This window comes from Equus asinus, chromosome 5, assembly GCF_041296235.1.
Source record: "Equus asinus isolate D_3611 breed Donkey chromosome 5, EquAss-T2T_v2, whole genome shotgun sequence".
NCBI lineage: Eukaryota > Metazoa > Chordata > Mammalia > Perissodactyla > Equidae > Equus > Equus asinus.
The window spans coordinates 42,270,845-42,292,633 of record NC_091794.1 but is presented as its reverse complement, the minus strand read 5'-3'; the positions used below and the strand labels follow the sequence as shown (position 1 = coordinate 42,292,633).

The 21,789-nt window shown below is 39.0% G+C and overlaps 1 protein-coding gene across 8 annotated transcripts in view; it reads left to right on the top strand.

Annotated features, from left to right (window-relative positions):
• Window positions 1–211: 211 nt before the first annotated feature.
• The window catches only part of KCNMB2 (potassium calcium-activated channel subfamily M regulatory beta subunit 2), a 223,797-nt gene continuing 202,219 nt past the window's right edge, over window positions 212–21,789 (top strand). For 3 of the 8 annotated variants that reach the window (XM_070509404.1, XM_014838367.3, XM_070509403.1), the window contains exon 1: window positions 365–844. The gene's annotated coding sequence lies outside the window, so the exon portion shown is untranslated. Of the gene's footprint in view, window positions 845–21,789 lie in introns of all 8 variants that reach the window. The other 5 variants (XM_014838368.3, XM_070509402.1, XM_070509409.1 and 2 more) reach the window with 5 other exon arrangements.

Genomic DNA, 21,789 nt, shown 5'->3' with positions numbered 1-21,789 from the left:
GCATGGCATATTTTGCTTCAAAGTGGAACATAAAGCTTTGTAAATCAGCATGAAATAATGAATGTGCTCATTGATCTGTTCAGTCCATTTGATACCTAATTTCAGACCTTATATAAATGTATACCCTGAATCCTACCTCAGTAATGATGGTGAGAACATTTCCTGTGGGGACTGATTCTCTTGCCTAACTCTAGAGAACGCTCGTTTTTATAACTGGGAGGAGCAGGAGTCCGCTGGGAGTGAGAGAATTATTTGGGGAATCCTAGAGTGTTTATTCTCAACTTCACTTTCCATGTAAAAATATCTATTTGCAAAAGGAATTCTTTCTCCAGTAGTTAAAGAGGATTTGGAAATCTGATCCAGTAGGCAGGGTGGTGTCGATCTTGGTCTCGTAAGGAAGTGTGAGCCCTCTCTCCCTTTTTAATATGAGAATTCGAAAGCAGTGGGGAAGTGATGTTGGACCTATCACAGCATTGCTAACAGACAGCCTATTACAGTATTTAATAAAAACAGAAACAGCATGCCTATCATAGGCTAATAAATCCTATCTCCTGCATGCTTTAAAAACAGTATGAAGCAGCTTTCACGGAGCCTCAGATAACTAATTTCAAGCATGGCTGTCTAGCGTGCCTGTCACTCCTATTGTCCTTCCAAACTCTTTCAGACATTTTGAGCAGGGAGTATTAAAGCTATGAGTTAGCAAGGGTTGTGACATTAATGGTCCAGAAAAGCTTTAGGCACGAGCGGTAATGATGATTACCGGTGGCTATTCGGAGGACTACACTGGATCGCTGTCATTAAAAATTAAGCGTGGCTTTTGAGGAAGATGTGACAACTACCGGAGGTAGGATTTGCATGTAAAACAAAGGAATCTGTTGCTGTTTCGTGCTTTTTGTTTGCTATGTGCCGCGTGGGTCATGAATTGCAGCCAGGTGCAGAGTGAGAAGCAGGAGGGGAGAGAGGGGAGTGGGAGACGGATCTGCTTAGAGCAAAACACAGTGGATAGTATTATGTTTTATGGCAGAAATGCCTCGAGGACAAACTGGCTCCAGTCTCGTAGCCTGCTGAGTGTGCATTCCACGTTGCTTTTCCCGTGGAGTAGAATGCTTAGAGGTCATGGAGAAAACAATTTGCTTCTTACCTATGGTGCCAGCTGGGCTGTTGGTAGGGTTGAGTGAAGACTTTGGTGGGTGGGAGGCATAATGGTCCAAGAAAAATAAAGAAGAGGAAGCTGTTCTTAAGACTTGAAACCTGTTAGATAAATATTTTATTCCCATGGTCAATGTGCTTTGATAGCCAGAGTCTAATTTTTAAAAGGGAAATTGGAAGATTACAATGGATTTCCCTGATAAAAAACTACTTCGGATTTAATCTATTATTAAGGAAACTTGGGTACCTTCGTCCATTTTGCATATTGAAAGGCTGATCCACACTGTCTGTGTTATTGGTTTTCTAAAGCAGAGCAAGAGTTTTAGACTAAAAGAAGGGGCTTTCTCTCTGTTCCTGCTCTTGCTTTTAAACAGCTGCCGGGGCTGCAGATGGAAATGGTGATTCGCTAGAGGTTATGGACTTGGCGTTCCACCTTTTTCTTTTCTTCTTCTTTTTTTAATCAACAGCGTAAAAGCACAATTCTCCTTGAAAGATGAGAGGGGCAGTTGGGTTCCAGAGTCCAGTGGATAATGAGTGAATTTGCAGGGGAAGTTACACTGCTTTGTACTTTATTATGGGATCGGCATAGCTCAGTCAGAAAAGGAAATGTAAGGAAATTATAGACTGAGATTTTTAAAGCAAAAATGCAGTGATCAGAAATCACTGTTTCCCCAACTTGATCTATGGTGCAAGTTTCAGTATTTGTCATTGCATATGACCCTCAATGTGACAGAAACATCGTGAGTGAATTTCTCAGTTCTGTTGCATTATTTCCCTGATGGACTTCACAAACTCCAAAATGTAAAGATCTTGCTTTAAAAGATTTTGAAAAACTCTATGTTCTGATGATTTGGTTATAACAAATGGCAAAGATATGTAGAATAATTGTGTATTTATAAAAGAAGGTAATATTCTTCAAATACATCTAAAATTTCTATATTAATGCAGCATTAACTAGAAATAAAAGTGTAAGACAATTATAGTGTGTTTGTTTTCAGCTTAATACCAGAATTAAGGCTAAGTGAGGCATTTTCTCTTCTCTGATGCATTTGAGTTTGTACATTTGTGAGCTTCAGTGTATACTGCCATTCACATGCAAAGTTGAAATCATTGCCCTATAGTGTGTTCCATCTATGCTTAAAGTTGTATGTCTGTTTTTCCTAATAGTCTGGTGACTATTACGGAACCAGCCCAAACTCTCTTGGCAAGTCTTTATGTGACCAAGAGCGTGTGTTCATGAAGCAACTGTTTGGAATTTCTGATGCAATTAAAGGCTGTGACATAGTTTTCTGCTTCTTTGTGGCCAGTGGAATGTGTGACCTTGACCTTGTAAAGTCTCATTCTCTAGCCAATTGTGCTCACCAGTCAGGAAACCATATATAGAAAGAGAGAGCTTGCAATACACAAACAGAAATATACACATGCACATTTACTTACTGCTCTCAGAAGTTTACCACTGATTATTATTTCTATTGTTTTCATTAATTTCATTTATTCGAAAGGGACTCTCATTGGCTCTGATCTTACCAACATCTTCTGAATCTAATCACATGAAGCATTTATTTCAGAGGCAATCCATGCCATAAAAGTTGTCAACGGGAGAAATTATTTTGCTGTGGTCATGCTCATAACACTTTCCTCGTAAACTAAAACGACTTTTCACAATTTTCGCAGATCTATGGGTAAAGTTCCTATATTAAATCTTAATAGTTGGACTCTCACAACATGGAAAATATAGGGGAAATATGGTAATTTTTTCTTTGTAAGTTATGGGGAAAACCAAAACAAGTAATTCAGTCAAAACTACTTTGTGTCATAAATTAATTTCATTACTTATTTATATTGGTAGATATCAACCAAAGCACTTCCAGATAACCTCTCCTTTCAGTTTCTGTTATGTCCTGTAATAAAAAAACCAACAATTCTCCAGCTATACAGAAAGCCAGTCTGGGATCCACCCTAACACAAAAAATAAGCAAAGATTCATTCGGTCTTGTTTTCTCAGTCCCCATGGATAGCACAGCCATCGTATCAGTCACCAAGACACAAGTCACCAAGTTCAGAGTCATTCTTGTTCTCTTTCTCTCTTACATACACACACAGTCATCATTCTACTTTATTGGTAGATATCAGACCAGACATTTCTCAAACTAATACAATCTTCTCTTTGATCATGTCTCTCCTTTCATCAAAATATGATGAAAACTGAATCTTCAAAAGTATTCCTGCATTCTATCAAACAAAAAAGCAGCTACAGTAATGAATATATCATATAATGCTAATTTTAATATATATGTGTCCATAAAAACACTAGAAAAAGTGCGCCAAAATGTTAGCAGTTATCTCAGTGTGATATTAGTGAAGTTTATTGTTGCAGTTGCCTCTTTTCCCATTATCATACTTTGTAGCACCCCCTGTGTCTTTATCCAAATTCCTAAGTTGTTTGTTGATCCAAGCAAGACGGAGCAGAAAGCCATTCCTCTGTCAGAGCCCCTTCCTCCTTGAGTTTCTTGACACGTCATGAAAAACTTAGCATCATCCTTTCAGAGGATGGCGTCATCCAGTCAGAGACCAACTCCTACCTCTTAACTCAAGTTTCCCAGAAAAGATTGTATGTGTGTCTGTGTGTGTGTGTGATTCTCCTTATTTTATAGATAGAGGATTTTTCAATTTCCTTTGCTGGTTCCTCATTATCTCCTAATTCTTTAAATTTTGGAGTGCTCTATGATGGCTCAACTATAAATCTCTTTTTTTAATCTATACTTACTGCCTAAATGAATCCAATCTAGTCTCAAGGCTTCAGAAACTGTCCCTGCGCAGCTCACAAATTCTAATCCCTAACCTGGACTTTTCCCTACCCTCCATACTTACATTTGCAACTACCTACATGGCATTTCCCTGTAAATATCTTACAGGCATCTCACACTTAACACGTTCAAAATCCAATTTCTGAACCTTCACACAAAATGTCCTCCTCCCATATTTCTCCCCATGTGTGTAAACGGAAACTCCATTCTTCCATTTGCTCAGAAGAAAAATCTAGGAGTCCTTTTTGGATTCTCTCTTCCCTTCACTCGTCACGGAAAACTCCCATTACCTCTATCTTCAAACTGCACCTAGAATTCAATTACTTATTATTCCCACTGCTACAACTCTGGGTAAGTTACCACCAGCTCTCAGATTATTGCAATATTGTCACAATTGATCTATTGCCTCTGTCTCACCCTGTTCCCATACAGACATCCTATTCTATACCCACCACCAGTGGTTATTTCAAAGTTGAAGGTAAATCATAATACCTTCCACTCAGAAGCCTCCAATTTCTTCCCACCTGACTGCAGATAAAAGCCAGATCCTTACAGTAGCCCACAGGCCATGTATGATCAGCCGCCAGGTTCCTCCCTGGCCCCGTCCTCTACCATTCTCCCTTTAGAACTCCATTTCAGCCTCCTGGCTGTTCCACAAACCTGCCACACAATCTCAAACCTCAGGGCCTTTGACTTTGCCGTGCCTGCTTCCCCTACACAGCTACATGACTCAGTTTCTCACTCTCTTCAGGTTTCTGCCAAATGACGCTCTATCAAAGAAGACTTCCCTGAAAGCCATTTTTCAAATCACACCCCCTTGCACAATTCCTATTCCCAGTCCTTGCTTTCTTTTTCTCCATTGCACCAAATTATCCCCCAACGTTTTATATTTTGAGTTTTTGCTGTCCATCTCTCTCCTGCTAGAATGTAAACTCGATGAGAGCAGGGGCTTTGTTTTCTTCCCTGCTGGATCCATAGCACCAACTATCAAGTGAGTGAATAAACTGATGAATACAGGAATCAAATGTTTTTCCCCATCAAAATCCACTGTAGCATTAGGGTCCGAGCATAAGGTTTTTAACTTCAGGGTCAAAGCCCTGTGTCATAACACCCTGTTGATTTTTTCCAAAGAGAACAATACTCAACACCTTGAAGAAAGTCAAGGAGATTTATCAAGATGATTTTCTTTTTTCTCTCTACACAGGAGGGGGAAAAAAATCACACCACTGATTCCAATCTATGTCAAAGCAAATAAAAATTCAATTTGCCTGAATTTTATCTTATCCAAAAGATGACTTCATTTTCAAAAAAACGTCTTCACAGATATATACAAATGACTGTGGACATAGACATGTCCTATATTTTCTCTGCTCTCCCCTGGTGATGAGAGAAGAGATGGCAAAGCCAAGTTGGAAGGTACACTTGAGGTCAATACGCCTTTCTGAGTGTACAAGCCCCAGTAGCCTGTGTGGCAATAGACATCAGCCAATAATAACAAAAAATAATTGTCCTATTCATTTATTGCTCTCAAAATCAGCCTGGTCAGTTTCATGATCTAGTTAACAGTGACCTCTCTACCACTCATAAGGCACATGTTTTCAAATGATTAAAGTATAATAAAATAATCTTATTGTCCAAATTTGGTACAAATAATAATGCCCAATATTTCTAGAATGCCCTATAGTCTAGAGAGGTAATGTGAAGTGAAAATAACACAGCATCTGAGACAATCGCAGGCTTTAGCAATAGATAGACTTGGTCTGCATCTCACCTTCTCTGCTTCCGTGTTTAGTGACTATGGGCAAGTTTTTAAAATCTTACTGAGCCTCAGTTTCCTCACTAGTAATTGGTGACAGTAATACCTACTTCTTTGAGTTGAAGATTAAATGTGATAATATATATCAGTGCATGATTAGAGTACTTGGCACAGAGGAGGTGCTTAAAAAGTAACAGCTTTCTCATTGTCATTTAATCTTCACAGCATATCTGAGTAGCAGATACTATACTTGCCACTGAATAGATAAGAAAACTAAGGTGCAAAGAATTTAATCATTAAAATTGCTCAAGGTCAAAGAACTAGTAAGCTATCGAAATTTACTCTCCCTTCACTCACAAAGGCTCCTGATAAATAGAATGTCAGATTAACCATCTTGAATGTATTTTGTGACTAAAGGCTGCTAGTGATTAGGGGAATGTTTTTTAAGGGAAGATCTGAAGGAAAGATTTTTCTTTCCTCTGTGAACAATGAGAATGACTTATGTATTCCTCCCTCAACAAAACATAGACAAACTGCTGTGAAACAACTTAATTGAGTGCTAATTTACTCATTAATAAAACCTCAATCTCTAGACGTGCAGTATAGTGGAGCATGGGAACACAAGCTTCACAGCCTTGAAGACCCTGGTTTGAATCCCAGTTCCATCCATTATTTAAAACCTGCTGAGGGCCGGCCCGGTGGTGCAACAGTTAAGTTCACATGTTCTGCTTCTTAGTGGCCCAGGGTTGGCCAGTTTGAATCCCAGGTGCGGACATGGCACCGCTTGGCAAAAGCCATGCTGTGGTAGGCGTCCCACATATAAAGTAGAGGAAGATGGGCATGGATGTTAGCTCAGGGCCAGTCTTCCTCAGCAAAAAGAGGAGGATTGGCAGTAGTTAGCTCAGGGCTAATCTTCCTCAACAAACAATTAAAAAATAAAACTTGCTGAGCCTCACTTTCCTCAGCAGAAATGTAGATGGTAATAGTACATCATGCCTTGTGAGGAATAAATGAGATAATCTATGCATAACTGTTAGCACCATGCTTGGCACAAGTTAAGTGCATAATACATATTATCTATCTTCACTTTAACTATTATTAGCTAAGATGAAATTTTAAATATTATGTATATTACAACACTGAGAGTTTGGGTCTAAAGTATCTCCTTTAGTTCTTATTTCCTGGTATTGCATGTCTCTAAATTCATTCCGTAGATTTCATTTAAGAATCATTTAAGCATCAAGGTATCATATGAGAGTTCAAGGTGTTTGAGCATCTAGCCAGCACCAGAAACAGAATTTCCCGAAATGTGTGACATTTGCTCATTTCTTATTAAACCCAAAATGAAAGAGGCAATTCTGAAAAAAAATTGAGAAAATGTCTGCTTTTCTGAGATACTGAACCCAATTTTATATATACAGGTTAAAAGAACTTTGATCGAAGGCCTTTCCTTGGCCTTGTCAGGTTCCAGTCTCAATATTTCCTGTCTTCACTCTCTCTCTGGCTGCGTGGGCTGAATTACGGGTAAACTGACGGGATAAATGCGTCATCATACAACATCAGTGCAGGACGTGCATGAAATTGGCAATTAGCATCATCAATTATTCTAGATTTAACATTACTGATTTAGTCATGCAAAGGAATTCAATTTCATTTAATTGCTCAATAAATTTATCACCTCCAATTAAACTATTGGGAAACTCTCAAATACAAATCGACTACGTAGGCTAAACTTTTCCTTAATCATTTCTGAACTTCATCCTGTACCAAACAACTGCTCAAATTTCAGATTCTTGAAGGTGGTTTGTGTCACTCATGATTGTATTTGTGTGGGTGTTTCTTGTAACATTTTGTCATTTCTCAAATCCACCTCTTTTAAGTGCAACTGGTCCCAACAGTAATATCTCTCTCCAAAAGTGTGGTTATGCCATTGTCATAAAAATGTCACAGATTTTCAAGGTTTGATTTTTTTTCAGTCTTCACAAGATATTGCTGCTTTTTACTCCAAGGATACCCTGTACCTAGTTCTACCATGGCTCTTAGCACACTGTGCTGTGATCTTTGGCTCACTAATTTGCTCCCCTCCTCCCCAATTAAATTGTAAGTCCCTGGAGGTTAAGGACTGGGTCACAATCGGCATGGTATTTCCAGTGCCTAGCAGAGTTCTTGGCAGTAGTTGATGCTCCAAAAGTATTTCTTGAATGAACGAATCAGTGATCTCTATACCAGATTTGTTAGTGTCCAGTTTGACCTAAGGAGAGCAAATGATCAAGTAGACAAATGAATCATGCTCCTCAGAAATGGAGTGGTGGTGGAACTGTTTATAATAAAGCCCTGGACCTGCCGTGTGCTTACTAACTTCTCATTCACCTGTACTCTCACCTCTTTTCTTTATATTCTCAGGCCCATATCACATGCGTTTTGACTGTTTCCCCATCCCTTCCTCTCTACTGTCTGTCCCCAGCTGCTGCCCTATCTTTCTCAAGTATGGTGGAGACTTTCATTCGAAGCCAACTTCGAGTCTGACAGCTTCAGACAGAAAACACCTAACCCCCTCCTCGTCAAAGCCAGGGTGACAGATGAGCCTGGGTGAGAATTTCAGCTCAGGGGGAGGGGAGGGAGTAAATCAGCTGTCAAAATGTCAAGCCTGCCGACTACTTAGGAAAGAAAGAGGAGATGCTTATATTATTAGACTGGAGTACTGTGGCTCACATTTGCCTGCATTTGTACCAAATAGGGACATGTCAGACAAGTCCCACATGCAGGTTCCTTGTCACCTTGGTATTTTCCTGAGTGTGAAATTAAAACTCCAGAATATTCGGGACATGGGAGCTCATTTTCAGTTTTCAACAAATCCATTCAATGAATGAAAAAGAATAGTTAGGCAAGTAGTGAAATATGTAACTAAACTTTAAAGTATAATTTTTAGCCCAGATAATTAGGCTGCAAACTCTTTGAGAGCAGACACTATGTTTTTATAATTCTTTGGTGAATAAAACTGTGTTAAATATATATGATTTTTTTTAAGTAACTTTTTGATTGATATACACTCTCTCCTTCACCCCATTCCCTGAGGGAAAGCCATATTAGAGAAGTCAGGTAAATGTCTTATTATTTACCAGGCTACTTGGCTTGAGATTCAGGGTTCTAGAAACCACACAAATCTTAATTCCACTGAATCTCTTTTGTGCACTATCTTGTAAACAGGACTTTTATGGAAGAGGAAAGAAAGAAGAGCTTGTGAGTTCTGATGTTGTCTGTTTATTCATAGAATCATGTTACTCACAGATGTTTCTGTGATTGGAAATGATTTACAAAACCAATCCACATGGCCTTCTACCAAATAAGAATTCCCTTTGGAACTTTTCTCAAAATAAAGCCCTAACTACACTACTTGTGTCTGGGGAATTCCATTGTACTTTGTGACATAGTTCAGGACTTTATAAATAATGAGTTTCATTTTTCATATTTTTTAAGTCTTTTTTCATTATTAAACTTTTCACTGGAAAGCTGGAAAAGGTCAGACACCTGACTCCATAACTCCTATCCACAAAGGCAAAATATCTTTAAAAGTGAAACTCTTAGAAAGTTCAAATATAGGCAGCAATTCAAATGCAGATCGAGAATCTTTCTTCTTTGCTTGGATGCAGAGGATCATTCCGGCCATGCTGCATAAGGCCCTTTGTGAGAAGGAGAAAGAAGCAGTTCGTAAATCTTGCCCAAGAGATAATTCTTGAATATCTTGAGTTTGGTTTTGTATAAGCGTCTGAAAATTTCTGACCATATGAAAAATTTGTAGCTCCATCAAACTGAACTATAATATCCTCAGAAGAATTGTATCTCTGTAGAAAATCTGGAACCATTGATTATCTTTGGATTTTTTTTTCATTTCCAAGCGTACTCCAAATGATCAAACTAAGAGGAAAAAAAATCAACCTGATATCCAGAAGAAAATAATACCTAACTTTAGAGGCAAAATTGTAACAGGATTGATCCAGTTTCTTCCTCTCTGTGGGGATGATCAATGACTGGTTTAGCTTCGCTTCCTAGTGGTTTCATTTGATCCTGTGTGGTGCTTGGGAACAGCCATGTGGGGTTCTCTGTGTAGACAACTCAAGGTAACTATTTGCTTTAAAAACATAAAAATAGAACAGCACAGGAGTCAATTCTCTGTTGGAATGAATCGAAAGAAAAGTAGAGAGAGAGAGAGAAATAAAGTTCTTATCTAAAAGAGAAGGAAGGCTTAGATAATTTGTTACCACATTTGAGAGAATGTTTTTGGGTGGATAAAAGATAACAATAGCCCTAGGACAGTGAAAATTGGCTAGAAAATGTCTATTACAACATGCTTCTCAATCTTCTAGGCCTATTTCCCCCTTGGCCAGTGGATTTAGCGTCTCCTGAACTGAAACTGAAAAAAAATGGTACACATAAAATAGATGTGCCCTGATTTATATGTCTATAAAAAAATTAGCCTCTTGTGTAATTTTGATTTCAGATGGTGTTTAGCTTGTTTACTGAAAGAAGATTCTTCCCTAGACCTATGAATGTGCTCAGGCAACCATGCTATTAAAAAAAATCTATTCTCCATCCTGCTACCCTTTAATTGATCGGTCTTCATTTCATGTCTGCATTCATTCAATTGTTCATTCATTTATTCAATAAATATTTGTTGAACATCTACTGTGGACTAGGCACTATGATGGGTATTGGGGTTACAGTGTTGAGCCAAATTAGAAATGACCCCATCCTCCCCAACCATGGAGGTTACAGTCCTGGATGAGAAAGGCAGTATTCAAATAGTCACACAAATGAATGTAAAATTATAAACATAATAAGTGCTAAGAGATTATTTAACTGGAGACATTAATGTGGTCAAGGACATCAGGGAAAATTTCATTGAGGAAGAAACGACTGAGAAGCTCCATAAAGAATGTAAAAGTGAAAAAAAAGAGGAGCAAGTGTAAAAGCAGCAGGAATTAGAGGAGAAGCTTTCTAGGCAGAGAAAAAGACGCGCAAAAGCTTGTGTACAGCACCCTCACTTATTCAACATTTATCAAGTGTCCTGCGTGTGTGTGTGTGTGTGTGTGTGTGAGAGAGAGAGAGAGAGAGAGAGAGTTTCCTGCGCATATGGAGCTTACATTCTAGTGGAAAGAAATCAATAACAAAACTAACAAGTGAGATAATAAGGAAGCCTGTTACGGAGAATAGATGGGGCTGCGCCTCTGACAGAGGGCCAGTGTGGCTGGAGGGCAGGGATCAAGCAGCATGTGGTTAAAGATAAGGCTAGAGAGGCAGAAAAGAGCTGGCTAGGTAGGACCTTATAGGTCATGTTAAGGAGTTTGCTTGTTGCTCTATGAGCAACGGAAAGCCACCCAAGATGTTAAGCAAGGGGCTGACGAGACATTTGTGCTTTGCAACAAGTACCTAGGCTACAACATGGTGATCAAAATGGAGAAGAGCAAGAGTGGATGCAGAGAAGCCAGTTGGAAGGCTATTCTAGTAATCCAGATGATGGTTTCTTGGACCAGGCAGCAGCAGGATGGCAGAAAAGTGGGCAGAAGAAGCCATGTTTAGGAAATCTTATCAGAGAGTTGGTGGTGGACTAAATTTGAGAAGACATGGCTTGAATAACTAGATACATGGTGAGATTATGGAACACTGGGCATGACTAGAGTTCCCTTTCACCAAAAAACATTCTGAAATTGTAGTCTATACTTATGCCTGCACTCCCTTGGTCCCTATTCATTTTTTAAGGCACTGGTGTGTGAACCCTGACCACACTGCTTTCCTGTGACTGTCCTCTTCACTCTTTACAAGAATCTCTTTGTCACCCAATTTGGCTTTTTCACAGCCCTCATGACTCTTGATCATTCTACAGTATTTAAAACTATAGATTTTCTCTCTCTCTCCATATATATTTATATATATATTTTTTTTTCCTTGAAACCCTCTCTTCTCTTGATTTGAATTGTGTTTCATTTCCCATGTCCCCTCCTACCTTACAGTTCTTTCCTATCTTTCTTTGCTGGTTCCTCTTTTTCCTTTTCTTATTTTTTTTTTTTGCATGTTTTCAGTAATTGAAAATATCTGTCTGCACTTACATCCCAAACCATCTCTCCAGCTGTGACCTTGCTCCCTAACCCAATTCTACATTACTTTCTACCCAGTAGACATCTTTCTTTGGTTGCCATCTTTACATTTCAAAATTCAGTTGGTAAAACTAAGCTCATGCTAAGACCTATTAAATCCATTCTGCCTCATGTTTCTATTCATTGTGCCACTGATTGCCCAGGTTTTAAAGCTAACAATTGTCTTTGAATCCTCCTCCAACTATGGACTAATTGGCCTGAGTCTTGTTGATCCTTCTTTCAACATATCTTTTGCATATGTGTCTATTCCTCCCAACACAAAAAAAGCCCCTTTATTCTTACACCTTGGTTATTGTGATAGCTTGCTAACCAAACTCCTTGCCTCTAGCCTGATTTTTTGAAAATGCTGTCCTTAAATCACCTGCACAAGAATTACCTGGGGTGCTTTTTAAAAGTGTTAATTCATGTGGCCTGTATTTAATCAGAATCTTTGGGGGTAAGGCATAGAAATTTAACAAACACCCTAGGTAGATCTATCTTCATAAATTTCGAAGAAACCTGCTCTAATCTCTTCCCACCATGTTTTCTTCTACATAGTCCTCCCTAATGAATGGTTCCAAAGCATGACCTTGATCATGGAACTTCCCTCGTCATAGCCTGTATTCACTTAATCAAGCAAAGTCTTCCAGGACTGGACATCGCGATCCTCCAATTTTGGGTGTCGGGATAAATTTCCAGCCTCATCTTTACTCTACCTTCCCTCTCTCACCCTAGGTTACAACTGAACTGTGCCACTTGCCACCCCTCAAACAGACCTATCACATCCTTATGCCTCTGTCCCTTGGCTTAATGCAGTCCTCTCTCCCTTTTATTTTCACCCGTCAAACAAACTTCATCTCTCCTGTGGCCCCTCCTGGGTAAAACTTTCTCTCATCCCTTTCTCATTTTTCCTTTTCCCTCTCCACCCCTCGCCCTCCAGCCTAGACGTGACCTCTCCAGTCTTTGAACTCTAGTGACAAGTTTGACCTTTTTCTACTTACTTATCACATAGTAATACGCATAAATCAGTTTTCTTTTTTTCTCCTTCTACTTACAAATTTCATGAAGAGAGGAACCATATTTTATAAAAAGATGGATTTATGGAATAGAAAGAAAGTTGGCCTGGGTTCAAAATCCATCTAGTGTGTGTCCTTGGCAAAATCATTTAACTTCTCTGAGCTTCGTCTCTATTTGTTAAGTGGGATAGTGTCCTTTACGTTATGGGATTTGGGTCAGAATAAGGTGAGGTGTCTTGTAAAAAGTTGAGCCATGGGAAATTGCTTATCTTCAATTATTTTCTCCTACAGAAATGGAAATTTCATCATACGTAGTAGTCCTCTATATTTTACTACACTTTCCTTTAAAATATTGTTTTGTCCCATACTGTGCTTTGCATCCACTTCATACATCAGCCCCTTGCCCACTAATATATATACAAGAATATAGCAACATTATTACTCTTGGCCTGAGGAAATAATTAGAAAAGAGAGCACCAAGTAGGCAAACTATTAATCTACCCAAGTGCTTACCCTTGACTGTTCCTTTTTCAAAGCAGGTGAACAAACAGCAATTTTAGCAATAAGCTAAAGCAAGCTCTCATTAGGAAATGAGAGAGTTCTGTTAAATAAAGGTCAGTAGGTAAAGTAACAATACTCATTGTCTCTTGTTTATGTTCCATCTGGGCATCATGTAAACTCACTCAAATTTCTCTCCTGAGCATTACCTCACCTAGAGTTTATCCAAATCACATTACACTCCAGCCTGGCTGGGATTCCTTGTCATTCATCAGAACAACAGTGATTTTTTTTCAAATGCAACTTCTAAGAAAAGTAAGCACATTTTGTCTCTTCAGCTATCTTTCTCTAGCCCTGCAATATTAGGAAAAAAACCTCTTGACCAATTAACACAAAGGAAACTCTCAGCTTAAGAAGGTGAGTGTTATACTGTCATATTGGTTAGAAGGTAAATGAGCGAGGAAGGAGTTGATGCTTTTATGTTCTTGTTTAGTGTTAACTCTTCAGACTGATGAGCCCAAGGGACGATTCTTTGTCTATTTCTCCCTTTGTTAAAAAATAATTTATCCCAATAAGGCATTTTGCTAAAAAAGGTCCTCAAGGAGATTACAAATTATTCAGGAATATTATATCAAGTTCCAGGAGTCAGAAGTGAAGCAAATACTATAGGAAAAGTGCACAATACTTTGGGTATTTTAGTAGACAAAGAAAAATTACAAATAAAAGCTAAGAAAAGGACAAAACTCCAAGAAGAAGCATCAGTATTAACAGGGTTCCAATCTCTCATTCACTTGCTGATCTCATTGCTGATCTCTCTCTCTCTCTTTTTTTTTTTTTTTGCCAATTATGCGGCAGTTATGTTATCTTGAGCAAGTTAATGAACACCTCTGTGCCTCAGTTTCCTCCCCCATAAAATGGGGCCATAATACCTGCCACCTAGAGGTTTTGTGTCAGTTCAATGAAATCATGTAACGTTGCTAGCACAGTGCAGTGCAGAGTAGCCTCTCCAGAAAGGGCATCTGTTGTTATTGATGTGGAAGTGAGCAATCACATCAAATGCTACAGAGAGTTCAAAGAGGAAGGGCTTTGGCTTTTGGGATTTGGGATTTTCCTAATTCAATGGTGAAATGGGAGATCATTTTCCAAAACAAGGTAAAGCACCAAAGTCAGTTTCAATGGCCCTAAAGGACTGAGCAGATAGTCAGGAAGCAGATCATTCTTTAAAAGAATTTTTCTCCCCTAAAAGAGAAGTAAGAGTGAGGACTGTTGACAAAGAGCCAGTAAGGAGGCAGGAGTGGTATAGATACTCTTTCCTTGGAGAGGCTGGCCCTGAGGGCATCTGGGCAGTTGATAAACTAGCCTCTTACCTTATTTTGTAGGTTGCACATTTAATTCACAGTGAATTCATCTCCTGTTAGTCTTACAACTGTGTGTGGTAGGCGTCATAGCCCCCATTCTAAGACAGAGAAATTGATGTTCAGAGACATTGAAAGTCCTGCCCCAAGTCTCACAGCAAGTGATGGCAGAGCCAGACTTTCCAGCCAGTTCCTCTGGCTCTAAACTTCGGGCCGTACCACCCGACCTAACTGTGAACAACCCACCACCTCTGCTCCAGAGCCTGCTTCACCAAGACATGGACATTTCTAGAGAGGATTTGGGGGCAAAAACCATAGAGAAATAGCTGTTTGTTTTTGATATGCTCACTGCTAACGAGACCTTAAAAATGTCCACAGTAATACACACCATTTATTGAGCACTTTGTAGATGGCGGGCCCTTACATGACAATATCAGCAGTGGCTTGTGAGTCCTTAGTAAGTTCAAGGCAGAGAGCTAAGCATTTGATATGCATTGTCTCATTTACAGCTCAGAACATCCCCAGGAAATGAGTGCTCCTATTATTCCCATTTTACACTTGAGGAAACTGAGGCTCAGAAAGAGTGATAAGCTTGCCCAAAGTAACACAACTTGTAGGTAGCAAAGCTGGGGTTCAAGCTGAAGATAGCATAACTGCAAAATTTTCAAGCATTGCCTTTGACACCTGCTGGCCATTTGACATATGTCCTGCCCAGGTGCCAACATGCATAGGCCCCAGGTATGCAGGCCTGGACTGTGAAGTTCCAAGAGGATCATGCCTAGAGCTCCAGGAAATGGAGGGGAAGCACATGATTCATGCACAAAGGTCTTGTGGGCATCCAACCCAGGCAATCTGCTTTCCTGCGGATTAGCATCTATCTCTGCTCTCTCTAAACCCCTAATGCATGGTGCTGGCCTTCATCCAGATGCTGACCAAGGTTTACAGATGTGATTCTCAATGGTAACTTTGGAAGAATGATTAACAGCACTCCCACCACTAGCTTCTACACTGAGATGTAGTGAAAGAGAGAGTTCAGCAAAATGTTTGCAACTGATTTCAGATTTTTTCCTTAACATACCATCAAATTGTTTTTCTATTTTTCTGCAGTCTTATCTTTTGAATAACAAAATCAAAAAATGATTCTATTCTTCTGCCACCAATCTCCAAGATAATTCAGGTTGACAATCCATCTCAGATAAAATATAAATTATATCTCAATTCTCCTTGCCTAATGTCTTCCATAACCCTGTATTTATCAGTGGCATTACAAGCTTTATTTTCTCCCCATCCCATTTTCCCCAAATTGGCCTTGATTTCATCAATGTAGTGCGTGGACCACTTTCCTATAAAATCACCCTTCATCAGTTCAGGTAAAATTTGGACTACAGGTCCTTCCATTTCTGTAAGATTTTTTTGTTTTGGTAACTGTTTTAACTCAAGCAAATGTAATAATTATCCTTGCTTTTGCTTTTCTTTAAATTATAGAAATTCAAATATTCTATTTACTCTGAAAATATTGTAATTTGTATTCAACAGCCATAACCTAATAAGTTACACATTTTAAGCCTCACTAGTCTACTATATTTATGAATAAATACCACAGTCAATTCTCACAGACCCATAATGGTGTTCAGATTTCTTTCTTCTTTGCTAGGTAGTACAGAGTTTGACGTTATCCATATTTCAAAGGCATAATAAGGAGCTAAGGGTTTTGTTACTGGTAGTTCTTCAATAAAGATACGTAGAAAAAAACCTGCCTATTATCTAGAATGGATTTTTATCACTGCTTGTCAACAAGCTTCCTCTAAAATGATAATGAATTAGTTCATATTTGCAAAGGCAAATCAATTTTAATAAAACATTAAAATGAAATTCAAACTGAACCTTCACCTGAAACTTGAACTTCTAAATTGGTGTTTATCTAAAGTCAGTTAAGATTTATGACAGATATATAAAATGTGAGGTAGGAAACAGATTTGCTTTATTATCATACCTAAGTGCCATCTGGCACCATGCTAGGACAAAAAAAAAAAATCTGGTTTAGGGTTAGTCTTGGTCTGGATGTGTTTACGAGATTTGATGAAAAAATTTTGAAAGATCAATTACATATAGTCAACATAGACTTTTAGAAATGCCTATTGAAAACAAAATTAAAAAGTATACATATGGGCAAGTCACTTGAATGAAACAAATGATGGGGAATGTGCCCTAGAGACAGAAAGGGACATGACGCTGGCTGAGGATAGTAATGTCACCCAGCACTGAGCATTTTCTTGTCAGCTTCAGAGATTCTTATGGTATTAGGGGAGTGTTCAAATTGGTTCTCCAAAATAAAGCCTTGAGAGAGAATGAGGCTAGGCAGAGAAGAAAGAGTAGATAACTGAAAGAAATCATTGAAAAGGAATATACCAGAGCCAAACTGTTTTATCAAAAATTATTAAAATTAATAAGAGCTAACATTTCTTGATTACTTATTTATGAGTCAGGCACTATGCTATGTCATCTCATCCTGTTGACAAATTTGAGTAGTTTTTTTCTAGATAAGAAAACTAAGGCACAGAGAAGTCCAACAACTTGTCCAAAGTTATACAGTTCTATGTGTTAAGACATTGATTCTGTCTCAGGTGGAGCTGATCCTTATTCCAGAGTCTATGCTCTTAATCATGATTACCAAAAAATTCCAAAGCGCTCTGCATGTACAATAATAACTTTCAGAGCATATGGTTATAGGTAAATTTGGATGAATTTCTAACAGGAATTCAAACCTGAAATATTTATCAGAGTCAAATTTGAAACTACATTTGGTACCAAAGCACCATGCCTATTTATCATCTGCTGTTACAGAATGGACCTTAAGTCACAGTGAGATTTAGAGAGCATATAAACATTTATGTTTAAAAAAAAAAAGTTTTTTCTCTTATCAGGGCCACCTAGAACCTTCTTTAAAAAGACAATTCCTTCCTTTTTCTCTGATGTAGAGTAAGTGGTCCAACTGCAAATCAGTTTAATTCAGTCCTTTTTAACAATTTTGGGCCCCTTTCAAGAGAAAGCACTTATGCTGTTGCTTCCCCTTAAAAACAAAACTCAAATTCACACTATTTCCATAAAATACATATAATTTACATTCAGCATCAGTAGACTAGTAAGATACCAAGGTTGATAAAAAGATTGGAAGACATGCTCCTTTGCTCTCAAGTTGCTTGCAAGCCGGTATTGATTACTACTCAAAAGAAAGTGCTGCTGGCTTCCCAAAAAAATACAGAAGTTGTGTAAAGGACATAAGTTCCTGCCCTCTTCAAGTGTCTTTATCATGAATAGAAGGTGTCTAGGGAGGACCTCACAAGGCTGTCAAACAAATTCCTTCTCAGCAGTTGGCTGATAAGAACAGATGACCAAGGTCAAAGTTCTTGTCATTTTACCTAAGATTTCTTAAAGAAAATGCCTTCAGGATGAAAAGAGAGATGACACAAATGGTGGACTGACAGACCAGAGGAGCTGGCATGTTAGAAGAATGTCCTTACGAACTATAACTGAATGCCCCCAGTGCTACCTGCTGCTCAGGTTGACTCTGCAATAGGAAATTGTAAGAACAATGAGAGTCACAAGAAAGAATAAACGGAACATTTTGCTATTTTTCAGCAAACAGCTCTTCATTATCCACAAAATTTCCCCTAGCTAAGGGTCCTCTTCTCTGGTCCATCAACTCCCAATGTGTGTGCACAGGATGTGATTTAATCTAATGGAATCACACGGTGTTAAGAGCATGAGCTTTTTTTTTTTTTTTTTTTAAAGATTTTATTTTTTCCTTTTTTTCCCCAAAGCCCCCCGGTACATAGTTGTATATTCTTCGTTGTGGATCCTTCTAGTTGTGGCATGTGGGACGCTGCCTCAGCGTGGTTTGATGAGCAGTGCCATGTCCGCGCCCAGGATTCGAACCAACGAAACACTGGGCTGCCTGCAGCGGAGCGCGCAAACTTAACCACTCGGCCATGGGGCCAGCCCCAAGAGCATGAGCTTTTATATCTGGATTTGACCCCTGCTCTTCCATTACCAGCTGTGTCACCTTAGGCAAGTTACTTACTGCTTTCAGTATCAGTTTCTGCATCTATAGAATGGATTCGCATAATACTGACCTTGTAGGTTTGTTGGGAGGTTTGAATGAAATGACACACATAAAATATGTGCTGGTATAATGGGTGATCAAACCAAACTAGTCATGGTTATAAAAGCATTGTCTGTGTTCACAGAGTCCAGTGCCTCCATTACACTTTATGATACATAACCATTTCCATTGTATTGGAGCTGTGTGTATGTGTGTGTGTGTATTTTTGTTTACTCAGATTATAAGTCTGTTGTTCTTAATACTAATGCCACCCAAAAAGAGAGAAAGAGAGATGGTCTCTGATACTAAGGGGTTTACAATAAAGTAATGAAAACTGTACGTGCAGTAATATGTTTAAAAGTAGAATGTACTAAATCTCATACTAGACCTATAAAGTCCTTTAGGACCACCAAGAAAGGGAAGGCTAATTTGGACTGGGAATTTGGAGTGGCGTGATAGAAGACTGGATATTTAATCTATGGCTTAAAACAAGGATTTGGATAAGAATTAAAAGTGAGAAGGAAGAAATAAATGTCTTAAAATTTACAAAGGTAAAATAGACACAACTTGAGGATTCACAGGATATGGGGAGTGAATAAGAGAGAGAAAAGTGAGAGATAACCAGAGTTTTTAAGCGTAGAAAAGTGGAAAGACAGTGTTGGTTGAAATTCAGTAGGAGATCACAGGGAAGGAGCGGAATTGGTAGAAGAGGATGAGCTTGGTTTGGAACATGTTGGATTTGAGGTGGAGGAAAGATGTCCAGATGAGGATGTCTCCTCATGAGGTGTAACTTGAAACTCAGGAAAGGGATACAGATTTCAAGGCCATTTTCATGGATGTGATCATTTAAACTTAGGTGATCACTTTGGGGAAGAGGAAAAACCAAGAATTTGAGAGCAACTGGGATAAAACTGTGAGAAGCAGCTACACTTTGGGTACTTACAGAGATATAATTTTTAAAGGAAACTTTGGGGACCTGGGAAAGAAACCAAGAGAACACAGAATCACAGAAGCCAAGGAAGACAGATTTCACAGAGGCCATGGTGATCAGGGAATGTCAGGCCCTGCAGCCTAGGGATGATGAAGACAGGGGGACTTTGTTGGCTGTGTGGTGACCTCAAAGAAAGCCATTTCAGGACTGACTGGGAGCAGAATGATTGAGAAGGTAAAGTGGGAGGGAAGACGATGCATGCAATCGTAGCTGGAGGGACAAGGGAAGGTGTTTTATTAAGATAACGGAAGGCTGAGCACAGTTGCAGATTGATGGGAAGGAGCCAGTAAAGTGGATTAAAGCTAAGAATAAACAAAAGTTAATTAATGTTTCAAGACCCCAGCGCACCAGTTATCAACCCTTTCTGAACATTAGACTCACCTAGGACCCCGACAATAATACCAATGCCTAGTCCTGATCTGCAGAGATTCTGATTAAACTGTTTGGGGTAGGGCAGGCATCTGTATTATTTATTCTCCCAGGTAATTCTAATGTGTATTCAGGTATAAGAACCACTGGTTTAGAAAAATTGGGCATTGAATTAAGGCCACAATAGAGGGTTGCTTTTGGATGACAAGGGCTCTCTTCTTCCTCTAAGATGGGGGTAGGGTGGGAGAATAAGGAAGGGAGGAATTAAGAACAGAAACATTTTGAAGGAAGACCACTGAAAAAACTCATGATGGCTGGTTTCAGTCTGAGAAAGTAGAAGGTGAGATGGTTAGAATAAAGGGGCAGGAGTGACGTTGAGTCATGGAAGAAACTTAAAACGTCCCAAACAACTCCTAGGATTCCACCAGGGATGAATAAGGTAATTGTCCATTTACTGCTTCGTTCTTTCTATTGTTTTTGGTTGACCACTCCTCGACACAGAGTAGGCATTACGGTTTTTCTTGCTCCTCTAAGGAAAAGAAGAAAAGGAAAATTTATAAACAAGGCAGATCTAGAAGAATGGTAAAGTTATAGAGACTTAGGGAGGACTTTCAGTGGAGGTATTAAGAATGAGAAAATCTGGACTGTGGATCTAGATTTCTGTGAGATAGCTTAGAATTTGCCCATAAAGTCATCTTGGAGAGCACCTCACCCAACTCCTCCCATTTAAATGATGAGTAAACAGGTTCCAAGAGATTTTGTGATTCAACTAGATCAAACACCAAGTTAGCACCACCAAGGTACCTTGAAATAAAGTCCTCTGATTCCCACAGTGCCTGCTGTTGCTGTACACGCTCTGCCTCATGACCTCTGTGGTTGAGGTTCCCTTGAGCAAAAGGGCTGTACATCCTCTGTGAGGATTAATAAGAAAATCCGTAAATTGTTTTTAGCTCATCGCAAGAGAGAAAAAAAATATTCAATTTCTTCTTTATTGCTATTATTATGTGAACCAGATTGAATTTGCTGCGTCTCTTAAGAGTTTCTTATGACTCTCATGAAGTTTCCCATTTTAACCTAAGCCAATTTTAAATTGCCCATAGAATGCACAGATAACTGTAATAATTCAGGTGCCACACTCAGTACATTGCTTTAAATACAACCAAAGGGAAAGAGGAAAACTGGCAAGCCAGGAGAAGCAGCAAGATAAAGCCTGCAAACTGTAAAAAGACCTATTCCAGGTAATTCAGACAGGGCAGGGCATGGTGACAAGCTCAGAGGGTCTCCTGCACTACGTGGCCACAGGACACGGACAGCAGCTTAACCCTCTGGGCCTGGGTTTTTCCATCTATAAAGCGAAATGAATGAACCAGATTACCTCGCACGTTCCCTTCCATTTCTGATTGCCTGTATTTTAAAGGTTGCCATCATCCTCCAAAAACGTATTCTGAAATAGTTTACAACAAACTGCATAGACTATCTCATGGATCTTAGTTCCAGTGTTTAAAATTATAAATAAATTCGTCTCAACTTCAGTTTTCTTATTTGTAAAGTGGAGGAGCAGTGGAGTCAATATTCTCCCCGCTCAGCTCTGTGCTTCGCTGGCCTTTTCTCTGCC